The following is a 12,392-nucleotide window of genomic DNA, read 5'->3' on the forward strand; positions in this document are numbered from 1 at the left end:
AATACCCAACTTTTAAATCAACATGGATGGGACTGGAGGAGATTATGCTAAGTGAAATAAGTCAAGCAGAGAAAGTCAGTTATCATATGGTTTCACTTATTTGTGGAACATAAGGAATAGCATGGAGGACATTAGGAGAAGGAAGGGAAAAATGAAGGGGGGGGAAGTCGGAGGGAGAGATGAACCACGAGAGACTATGGACTCTGAGAAATAAACAAGGTTTTAGAGGGGAGGGGGGAGGGGGGATTGGTTAGCCTGGTGATGGGTATTAAGGAGGGCACGTACTGCATGGAGCACTGGGTGTTATACGAAAACAATGGATCATGGATCACCACATCAAAAACTAATGATGTATTGTATGGTGACTAACATAACATTATAAAATTTTAAAAAAAGAAGGATAGTAGGGAAAACAGGACATATATATGGATATTTGTTTTTATTTTACTTATCTTTTTAGCTGCTCAGCCTCAAATCTCCCTTCCCATGTTTAAGGAATCTGTCATTGTGTGAGTGTTAGTAGAAGGTAGGAAGACTCGGCCAATTGGATTTTCCTACATAGGACTATAGAAATGGAATGGTGGCAAAGAAGCAGGGACTAATTCAGAATTCATTCCACAATTAGTGGCAAGAATAACATCCAGGTTTAGGGTGTCCTAAAGTGAAAAATTTCATCAATTCTTTGAGCCACCTAATATTCTTTCAATAGATTGTCTTTCTTATTATGTTAACTGCAGAACCCTGAAAAAAAGAAAAAAAGGATGGAAGCTGATGAATAATGGTATTTGCAAAAATGTCATGAGGCAGGAGATGATAAAACCAAGACTGAAAATAGATAAGCTCACTTGGGTGGAACAGGCACACTGGTATAATTCCACTTCTTTTTTATTTTCTTTGCTTTTGGTGTCAAAATCCAGAAAGTCATTGCCAAGGCGAGTGTCTAGGAACTTATACTTTTTTATAGGAATTTTATGGATTCAGGTCTTACATTCAACTCTATACTTCACTTTTAGGGGTTTCATTTTTGTATATGATAGGATACTGGTAAATGTTTTTGCAAGTGGCTATCCAGTTATTGCAACATCATTTATTGAGGGGACTGTCCTTACCTTATTGAATATTCTTGGTTCCTTTGTCATAAATTAATTGACCATATTTGCATGGGTTTATTTATGGATTTTCTATTTTATTCTATTGATCTATGTGTCTATTTTGTGCCAGTATCATACTGTCTTGATTACTACAGCTTTGTAATATAATTTGAAGTCCAGAATTGTAAAGCTTCCAGTTTTATTTTTCTTTTTTCAAAATTGCTTTGGCTATTTGGGGTCTTTTGTGGTTCCATACAAATGATAAGATTGCTTGTTCTAGTTCTGTGAAAAATGCTGGTGGTGTTTTGATAGGGATTCCATTAAATGTGCAGGTTGCTTTGGGTAGTATAGATATTATAACAATATTTGTTCTTCCAACCCATGAGCATGGAAGTATCTTTTCATTTCTTAGTGTCATCTTCAATTTCATTCATCAGTGTTTTACAGGTCTTTCATCTCTCTGATTAGGTTTATTTCTAGGTATCTTATTATTTTTGGTGCAATTTTAAATGGGGTTGTTTTCTTAATTTCTCTCTGCTGCTTCCATTATTGGTGTATAGAAATGTGACAGATTTCTGTACATTGATTTTGTATCCTGTGACTTTACTGAATTCGTTTATCAGTTCTAAAACGTTTCTTGTAGAGTCATTCAGGTTTTCTATATATAGTATCATGTCATCTGCAAATAGTGAAAGTTTTACTTCCTCCTTATTGATTTGGATATCTTTTATTTCTTTTTGTTGTCTAATTGCTGTGGTTAGGACTTCTCATGTTGAATAAAAGTGGTGACAGGACCACTGAGGTGGCTCTGTTGGTTAAGCTTCTGACTCTTGATTTTGGCTCAGGTTATGATCTCCGGGTCATGAATTGAGCCCCATGTTGGGCTCCATGCTCATTGCTGAGTCGACTTGAGATTCTCTCCCTCTCCCTTTGCTCATCCTCCTGCTCATGCTCAATCTCTCTCTCTCTCTAAAATAAATAAAATAAAACTTTAAAAAATAAAAAAGTGGTGACAGTGGACATCCTTGTCTTCTTCCTGAACTCAGGGGGAAAACTCTCATTTTTCCCTATTAAGGATGATGTTGGCTGTGGATTTTTCATATACGGCCTTTATTAAGTTGAGGTATGTTCCCTCTAAACCTACTTTGTTGAGAGTTTTTATCATGAACTGATGTTGTATTTTGTTGAATGCTTTTTCTGCATCTATTGAAATGATCATGTGGTTCTTATCCTTTCTCTTATTGAGTGATATATCATATTGATTTGTGAATATTGAACAACACTTGCAACCCAGGAATAAATCCCACTTGGTTGTGGTGAATGATCTTTTTTAATGTATAATTGGATTCAGTTTGCTAATATTTTGTTGAGGATTTTCACATCTATATTCATAAGAGATATTGGCCTGTAGTTCTCTTTTTGTGGTGTCTTTATCTGATTTTGGTATCAGTGTGATATTGGCCTTATAGAATAAATTTGGAAGTTTTCCTTCCTCTTTTATTTTTTGGAAAATTTTGAGAAATATAGGTATTAACTCTTCTTTAAATGTTTGGTAGAATTTGCCTGTGAAGCCGCCTTTTCCTGAACTTTTGTTTGTTGGGAGTTTTTGATCACTGATGCAATTTCATTGCTGGTAATTGGTCTGTTTAAATTTTCTACTTCTTGTTGATTGCATGCTTTTAGGCATTTATCCATTTCTTCTAAATTTTCCAATTTTTTTGGCATTTAGATTTTCATAATATTCTTTTAGAGTTTGTATTTCTGTTTTTATCACTACTTTTTTCCCTCCATTTTTCTTACTATGTGTTGCTGTGGACCTCCTTTGGTTGAGTTTCTGGGGGCTCTCTGTGCCTCCTGAATTTGAATTCTGTTTCTCTCCACAGATTTGTGAAGTTTTCAGCTATTATTTCTTCAAATAAATTTTCTACCCCCTTCTCTCTCTCTCTCTTTTTCCAGGATCCCTATAATGTGAATGTTATTAATCTTAATGGTGTCACAGAGTTTCAACCTATTCTCATTTTTTTTTTTTTCATTTTACTGTCCAGCTTGGTTGTTTTCCATTACCTTGTCTTCCTAATCATTGTTTGGTTCCACATCTTCTAATGTGGTGTTGATTCCTTTTTGTGGATTTTTTAAATTTCAGTTATTAAATTCTTCTTGTATGACTGGTTCTTTTTAATATTTCCAGTCTTTTTGTTGAAATTCTCACTGAGTTCTTCCACATATTTCTCAAGTTCAGTGAGTGTCTTTATGACAGTTACTTTGTATTCTTATCAGGCATATTGTTTATCTCCATTGTATTTAGCTGTGTTACTGTGATTTTTCTTTGTTCTTTCATTTGGGACATATTGCTCCTTCTCTTCATTTTGTTCTATTTCTCTTTGCTTGTTTCTATGTCTTACTTAGTTCAGCTATGTCTCCTGGTCTTGAAAGTAGTCACCTTTTGTAGATGAGACCATTGTTATATGGTGCCCTATAGAACAATTCCCCTTGGTCACTAGAACCAGGCGTTCCATGGGTGTCCTTTGTGTGGGCTGTGTGTGCCTTCCTATTGGGTCTGAGACATGTTTGCCTTCATCCCAGAGGGATGCAATAACCTGCTTTGCCTCTTGTGGGGACACTGGGCCAAGTTTGTTCCCAGTGCTGTTGAGAGGCCTGTCTTCAGCCACCACAGTCTCATTGGTAAGCAGGGCTGACAGTAAGCTTAGCTGTCTGCAATTATCTTCTCTGCCATAGCTGTAGGTTTACTAAATGGCAGGAGACTGCATGCTAGGTGTGGTGGGTAAGAGACTGCTTTGGAAGAATGCTTGCTGAGGCAGGTGAGTTGGATGAGGCAGGTACACAGGGGATTGCTGAGACAGAGCATGCGGTGTTAGTTTCTGTAAGCATCCAACTATCTAGGTTGGGGGAGGGGAATAGAAATGGCAACCACCAGCTCTTGGCCACCAGCAGAACTTTTGTCCCCAGGTAATTCTCCTGCAGATCCCTGCCCCTCCAGAATCAATAAATCTTGTGCATTACACCATAGGTCCTCCCCCACCCCAAAACTGCTGGTTCTGTGCTGTGTTTCAGGCTGAGTTGTTTGGTAATCTGTCTCTTTAAGGGTGGGGACTCAGCTTCCTAACACCTTCTGGCTCTCCTGGAGTTAAGCCTGCTGATTTTAAAGCTCTGTCATTTAAGTGCCACTGTTTTTTTCAAAGCCAGATGTTATGAGAACTTGTCTTCTCAGTATAGTTCCCTAGTGTCAGGGGCGCCTGCTGTGGGGCATGATCCTCTTGCTTTTTGTGTTTGTTATATCCCTCCTGTCTATGATTAGTTGCACTGGAGGTTTGGTCCTGAATCACATCTCTCTCCCTTTTACCCTACTGATAATGCCTTCTCTCTATAATTAGTTGTGGAAAGTTTGTTCTGCCAGTCTTCAGGTCATTTTTAGAGTTAGTCACATAGATGTAGTTGTTACCTCAGTGTATCTGTAGGACAAGGTGAGCTCAGAATCCTCTTACTCTACTATCTTCCCTGAGTCTCACTTTTGATATTTGTGTGTGTGTGTGTGTGTGTGTGTGTGTGTGATACTTGCTTGTTCAGGAGTGTGTGCTTTCATTTCCATGTATTTGTGTATTTTCCAGTTTTCTTCCTATTATTGATACCTACTTCCATACAATAGTGATCAAAAAATATATCTGATATAATTTCTAACTTCTTAAATTTTTTAGGACATGTTTTGTAGGCTAATATGCATTTTTCCTTAAAAATTATCAGTGTGCATGGGGCTCCTGGGTGGCTCAGTCACTTAAGCTTCCAACTCTTGGTTTTGGCTCAGGTCATGATCTCAGAGTTGAGGGATTGAGCCCTGTGCTGGGCTCTGCTCAATATGGAGTCTGCTTAAGATTCTCTCTATCCCTCTGCCCCTCCCCTCTCTCACTCTCTCTCTGAAATGAATAAATAAAATCTTAAAAATATGTATCTGTGTGCATTTGAAACAAACATGTATTCTGGTGCTGTTTAATGGAATGTCCTGTATATGTCTGTGGATTCTTTTGATCTATGATGTTGTTGAAATCCATTGTTGTTGTTTTTTTAATTGATTTTCTGTCTGGATGATCTATCCATTGTTGAGAGTAAAGTATTACAGTCCCCACCTATTATTATATTTCTGTTTATTTCTACTTTTAGTTTTATTTGTATTTGCTTCATATATTATGTGCTCTGATATTGGGTGCATAAATATTTACATTTGTTATTACTTCTATTTTTATTTAAATTAAAGGTAGCTAATATATAGTGTATTACTAGGTTCAGGGCAGAATTTAGTGATTCATCAGTTACTTATAACACCCAGAGCTCATTACATCAAGTGCCCTCCTTAATGCCCATCACCCAATTACCCCATTCCCCCATCTACCTCCCCTCCAGCAACCCTCAGTTTGTTTCCTATAGTTAAGAGTCTCCTATGGTTTGCCTCTCTCTGTTTTTGCATCTTATTTCATTTTTCCTTCCCTTCCCCTATGTTCATCTGTTTTGTTTCTTAAATTCCAAATGAGTGAAACATATGGTATTTGTCTTTCACTGACTGACTTATTTTGCTTAGCATAATATACTCTAGTTCCATCTATGTCCTTGCTAATGGCAAGGTTTCATTCTTTTTGATGGCTGAGTAATAGTCCATTTTATATATATATATATATATATACATATATATATATATATATATATATGTATATATATATATATATATATATATACCACTTCTTCTTTATCCATTCATCCATTAATGGACATCTGGACTCTTTCTGTATTTTGGCAATTGTGGACATTGATGCTATAAACACTGGTTGCATGTGCTCCATCAAATCACTATTTTTGTATCTTTTAGATAAACACCTAGTACTGTAATAGGTGGGTCATAGAGCAGTTTTAAATTTAAATTTCAGGGAACATCCATACTGTTTTCCAGAGTGGATGCACCAGTTTGCATTTCCATCAACAGTGTGAGAAGGTTCCTCTTTCTCCACATACTCACCAACATCTGTTGTTCCCTGAGTTGTTAACTTTAACTATTCTCACCAGCGTGAGGTGGTAGCTCATTGTGGTTTTGATTCCTATTTCTCTGATGATGAATGGTGCTGAACATATTTTCATGTGTCTATTAGCCATTTGTATGTCTTCTTTGGAGAAACATCTATTCATATCTTCTGCCCATTTCTTAACTGGATTTTTTGTTGTTTTTTGGGTGTTGAGTTTAATAAGTTCTTTTTAGACTTTGGATACTAGCCCTTTATTTGATGTGTCATTTGCAAATATCTTCTCCCATTCCTTAGGATGCCTTTTATTTCTGTTGATTGTTTCCTTTTCTGTGAAAAAGACTTTTGTCTTGCTGAAGTCCAAATAGCTCATTTTTTGTTTTTATTTCCCTTTCTCCTGGAGATGTGACTAGCAAGATGTTGCTGTGGTCGAGGTCAAACAGGTTGCTGTTTGTGTTCTCCTCTAGGATTTTGATGGATTCCTGTCTCACATTTAGGTCTTTCACCCATTTTGAGTTTATTTTTGTGTATGGTGTAAGAAAGTGGTCCAGTTTCATTCTTCTGCATGTGGCTGTCTAATTTTCCCAACACCATTTGCTGAAGAGACTGCCTTTTATTCCATTAGAAATTCTTTCCTGTTTGTCAAAGATTAGATGACCATAGAGTGGAAGGTCCATTTCTAGGTTCTTTATTCTGTTCCATTGAACTTTGTGTCTGTTTTTGTGCCAAAGCCATACTGTCTTGATGATTACAGCTTTGTAATACAGCTTGAAGTCCAGAATTGTGATGCCTCAAGCTTTGTGTTTTGTTGTTGTTGTTGTTGTTTTGGTGTTTTATTGTTGTTTTATTTTTTGTTTGTTTGTTTTTTATGTTATGTTAGTCACCATACAGTACATCATTTGTTTTTGATGTAGTGTTCCATGATTCACTGTTTGCTTATAACACCTAGTGTTCTATGCAACATGTGCCCTCCTTAATACCCATCACTGGACTAACAATCCCTCCACCAACCTCTCCTCTGAAACTCCCTCAGTTTTTTCCCCATAGTCCATAGTCTCTCATGGCTTGACTCCCCCTCTGATTTCCCCCCCTTCATTTTTCCCTTCCTTCTCCTAATGTCCTCCATGCTATTCCTTATGTTCCACATATAAGTGAAACCATATGATAATTGACTTTCTCTGCTTGGCTTATTTCACTTAGCATAATCCCCTCCAGTTCCATCCATGTTGATGTAAATGGTAGGTATTCATCCTTTCTGATTGTTGAGTAATATTCTATTGTATATATGGACCACATCTTCTTTATCCATTCATCTGTTGAGGATCATCTCGGCTCTTTCCACAGTTTGGCTATTGCAGACATTGCTGCTATGAACATTGGGGTGCATGTGGCCCTTCTTTTCACTACATCTGTATCTTCGGGGTAAATACCCAGTAGTGCAATTGCTGGGTCATAAGGTAGCTCTATTTTTAATTTTTTGAGGAACCTCCACACTGTTTTCCAAAGTGGCTATACCAACTTACATTCCCACCAACAGTGTAAGAGGGTTCATAGACCAATAACCAGTAGGAAAATTGAAGCAGTGATCAAAAACCTCCCAAAAAACAAGAGTCCAGGGCCTGATGGATTCCCAGGGGAATTCTATCAAACATTCAAAGAAGAAATAATACTTACTCTCCTGAAGCTCTTTCAAAAAGTAGAAACAGAAGGAAAACTTCCAAACTCATTCTATGAGGCTAGCATCACCTTGATCCCAAAGCTAGGCAAGGACCCCTTCAAAAAGGAGAATTACAGACCAATATCCCTGATAAATATGGATGCCAAAATTCTCAACAAGATCCTAACCAATAGGATCCAACACTATATTAAAAAGATTATCCATCACTACCGGGTCGGATTTATTCCTGGGATGCAAGGGTAGTTCAACATTCGCAAATCAATCAATGTGATAAAACACATTAATAAGAGAAGAGGCAAGAACCATATGATCCTCTCAGTTGATGCAGAAAAAGCATTTGACAAAATACAGCATCCTTTCCTGATTAAAACTCTTCAGAGTGTAGAGATAGAGGGAACATTCCTCAAGTTCATAAGAACCATCTATGAAAAACCCACAGCGAATATCATTCTCAGTGGGGAAAAGCTGAGAGCCTTTCCCTTAAGATCAGGAACAGGACAAGGATGCCCACTCTTGCCACTATTGTTCAACATAGTACTAGAAATCCTAGCAACCGCAATCAGACAACAAAAGAAATAAAAGGTATTCAAATTGGCAAAGAAGAAGTCAAACTCTCTTCGCAGATGACATGGCTTTCTTTTTCAACATTACTTTAGCTATTCTGGGTCTTTACTTGTTCCAATTAAGTTTCAGAATTATTTGTTCTAGCTCTATGAAAAATGCTGGTGGCCATTTTGATAAGGATTGCATTGAATGTGTAGATTGCTTTGGGTAGTATAGACATTTTATCAATATTTGTTCTTCCAACCCATGAGTATGGAATGTTTTTCCATTTCTTAGTGCCTTCCTCAATTTCTTTCACAAGTATTCTATAGTTTTCAGAGTAGAGTTCTTTTACCTCTTTGGTTAGGTTTATTCTTAGGTATCTTATGGGTTTGGCACAATTGTAAATGGTATCAATTGCTTGATTTCTCTTTCTGCTGCTTCATTATTGATGTATAGAAATGCAACAGATTTCTGCACATTGATTCTATATCCTACAACATTGCTGAATTCATGTATGAGTTCTAGCAATTTTTTGGTGGAATCTTTCAGATTTTCTACATATAGTATCGTGACATCTGCAAATAGTGAAAATTTGAATTCTTCCTTGCTGATTTGGATATGTCTTATTCCTTTTTGTTGTCTGATTGCTGAGGCTAGGACTTCCAGTCACATGTTGAACAACAGTGGTGAGAGGGGACATCCCTGTTGTGTTCCTGACCTTGGGGGAAAGCTCTCAGTTTTTCCCTATTAAGGATGATATTAGCTGTGGGTCTTTCACACATGGCTGTTATGATGTTGAGCTATGTTGCCTCTATCCTTACTTTGTGGAGGGTTTTTATCAAGAAAGGATGCTGTATTTTGTCAAATGATTTTTCTGAATCTATTGAGGGGATCATATAGTTCTTTTCCTTTCTTTTATTAATGTGTTGTATCATAATGATTGATTTGCAGATGTTGAATGGCCTCTGCAGATCAGGAATAAATCCCACTTGGTTGTGGTGAATAATCCTTTTAACATACTGCTGGCTCTGATTAGCTTGTATCTTGTTGAGAATTTTTGCATCTATATTCATCAGGAATATGAGTCTGTGATTTTCCTTTTTAGTGGGGTCTTTGTCTGGTTTTGGGATCAAGGTAATGCTGGCCTCATAGAATGAGTTTGGAAGTTTTCCTTTCTATTTTTTGGAGCTTTTTCAGAAGGATAGGTATTAATTCTTCTTTAAATGTTTGGTAAAGTTCCCCTGGGAATCCATGGGCCCTGTACTCTTGTTTGTTGGGAGACTTTTGAATTCTGATTCAATTTCTTTGCTGGTTATGGGTCTGTTCAGATTTTTTATTTCTTCCTGTTTCAGTTTGGGTAGTTAATATGTTTCTAGGAAATTACCCATTTCTTCCATATTGCCTAATTTGTTGGCATATAATTGACCATAGTATTCTCTTATAATTGTATTTCTTTGGTGTTGGTTGTGATCTCTCCTCTTTCATTTATGATTTTATTTATTTGGGTCCTTTCCCTTTTCTTTTGTATATGACTGGTTAGGGGTTTATCATCTTGCTAATTCTTTCAAAGAACCAGTTCCTAGTTTTGTTGATCTATTCTACTGTCTTTTTTTAAATTTCTATATCATCGATTTCTGCTCTAATCTTTATTCTTTCTCTTCTCCTGCTAGTTTTAGGCTTTATTTGCTGTTTTTTTTTTTTTTCCAACTCCTTTAGGTGTAGGGTTAGGTTGTGTATTTGAGACTTGTCTTGCTTCTTGAGGAAGGCCCATATTGCTATATACTTCCCTCTTTGGGCTGCCTTTGCTGCATCCCAAAGGTTCTGAACTGTTGTGTTTTCATTTTCATTTCCTTCCATGTATTTTTTTAATTCTTCTTTAATTTCCTGACTGAATCATAATTCTTTAGTAGGGTGTTCTTTAACCTCCATGTATTTGTGGTCCTTCCAAATTTCTTCTTGTAGTTGACTTCAGGTTTCATAGTATTGTGGTCTGAAAATGTGCATGATATGATCTATATCTTTTTGTACCATTTGAGGCCTGATTTGTGACTCAGTATATGATCTATTCTGGAGAATGTTCTATGTGCACTTGAAAAGAATGTGTATTCTGCTGCTTTAGGATGAAATGCTCTGAATATATCTGTTAAGTCCATCTAGTCCAGTTGGTCATTCAAATCCTTTGTGTCCTTGTTGATCTTCTGCTTAGATAATATGTCTATTGCTGTGAGTTGAATGTGAAAGTCCCTTATTATTATTGTATTATTATCAATGAGTTTCTTTAAGTTTGTTATTAATTGATTTATATATTTCACTGCTCCCAAATTAGGGGCATAAACATTTACAATTGTTAGATTTTTTTTTGTTGGATAGACCCTTTTATTATGATATAGTGTCCTTCATTTCTTATTACAGACTTTGGTTTAAAATCTAGCATGTCTGATAAAAGTATGGTTACTCCAGTTTACTTTTTATGTCCATTTGTATGATAAATTGCTCCCCACCCCCTCACCCTCAAACTGGAGGTGCCTTGGGATCTAAAATGAGTCTCTTGTAAGCAGCATATCAATCAGTCTCCCCCCCCCCCCACATTCTGACGCTCTATGTCTTTTGATTGGAGCATTCAGGCCACCTTCATTCAGAGTAATTATTGAAAGATATGAATTTAATGCTATTGTATTACTGTAAGGTCACTGTTCCTGTAGATTGTCTCTGTTCCTTTATGGTCTTTGTTACTTTTGGTCTCTCTTTCTGCTCAAAGCGTCCCATTTAATATTTCTCTCAAGCTGGTTTAGTGTTCACTAATTCCTTTAATTTTTGTCTCAGAAATTCTTTATCTCTCCTATTCTGAATGAGAGCTTTGCTGGATAAAGTATTCTTGCTGCATATTTTTTCCAATTTAGCACATTGATTATATCATGCCACTTTTTTCTGGCTTGCTAGGTTTCTGTGGACAGGTCTGCTGCCAGCCTTATTTGTTTACCCTTGTAGTTTAACGACTTCTCCCAACCTGCTTTCAGAATTCTCTCTTTAGCTTTGTATTTTGCAAGTTTCACTGTGATATGTTGTGGAGTTGGACTGTTCTTGATGATTTTGAGGGGAGTTTTCTGTGCCTTTTGGACTTGAATGCCTGTTTCCTTCCCCAGATTAGGGAAATTCTCAGGTAAAATTTGTTCAAATAAAACTTCTGACCTTTTTTTCCTGTTCTTCTTCTTCTGGGACTCCTATGATACTGATATTATTTCACTGTATGGAATTGCTGAGTTGCCTAAGTCTACCTTTGTGATTTAATTGTTTTTTGTCCCTCTTTTCAGCTTTCTTATTTTCCATAATTTTATCTTCTGTATCACTGATTTGCTCTTCTGCTTTTCTGTCCTCATTTTTACAGTCTCCACTTCGGACTGCATCTTAGTTATAGCATTTTTTAATTTCGGCCTGACTATATTTTAGTTCTTTTATCTCTACAGTAAGAGATTCTCTAGTGTCTTATATGCTTTTTTCAAGCCCAGGTAGTATTTTATAATCATTATTTTAAATTCTAGTTCAAACATCTTACTTATATCTGTATTGATTTAAATCCCTGATTGTGAGTACTACCTCCCGTTCTTTCTTTTGGGGTGAATTTCTCCATCTTGTCATTTTGTCCAGAAAGGAAAATAAGAAAAAAAAAAAACAATAATGACAAAAAAAAAAAAAAACTAGATCTTGTCTGTGTTTTGGTCTGCTTATTAAAAGAAACTGGATCTGAAGATGAAAGAAAGAAAGAAGAAAGAAGGAAAGAAGACATATATAAAATAGAATGAAATACAATGAACAGAAAAATATATAAAGTGTATATAAAAATAAAAATTAAAAAAGAATTTAAAAATAAGAAACAATAATAATAAAAAATGAATAAAAGTAAAAGAGCTGGGGGGACGGAGCAAGATGGCGGAGGAGTAGGAGACCTGGATTTCGTCTCCTCTCAGGAATTCAGCTGGATAGGGATCAAACCATTCTGAACACCTACAAACTCAACAGGAGATTGAAGAAAAGAAGAGCAACAACTCTCTCATCAGA

The sequence above is a fragment of the Leptonychotes weddellii genome, chromosome X (assembly GCF_054177405.1).
Source record: "Leptonychotes weddellii isolate Sample4059 chromosome X, ASM5417740v2, whole genome shotgun sequence".
In the NCBI taxonomy this organism is placed as follows: domain Eukaryota; kingdom Metazoa; phylum Chordata; class Mammalia; order Carnivora; family Phocidae; genus Leptonychotes; species Leptonychotes weddellii.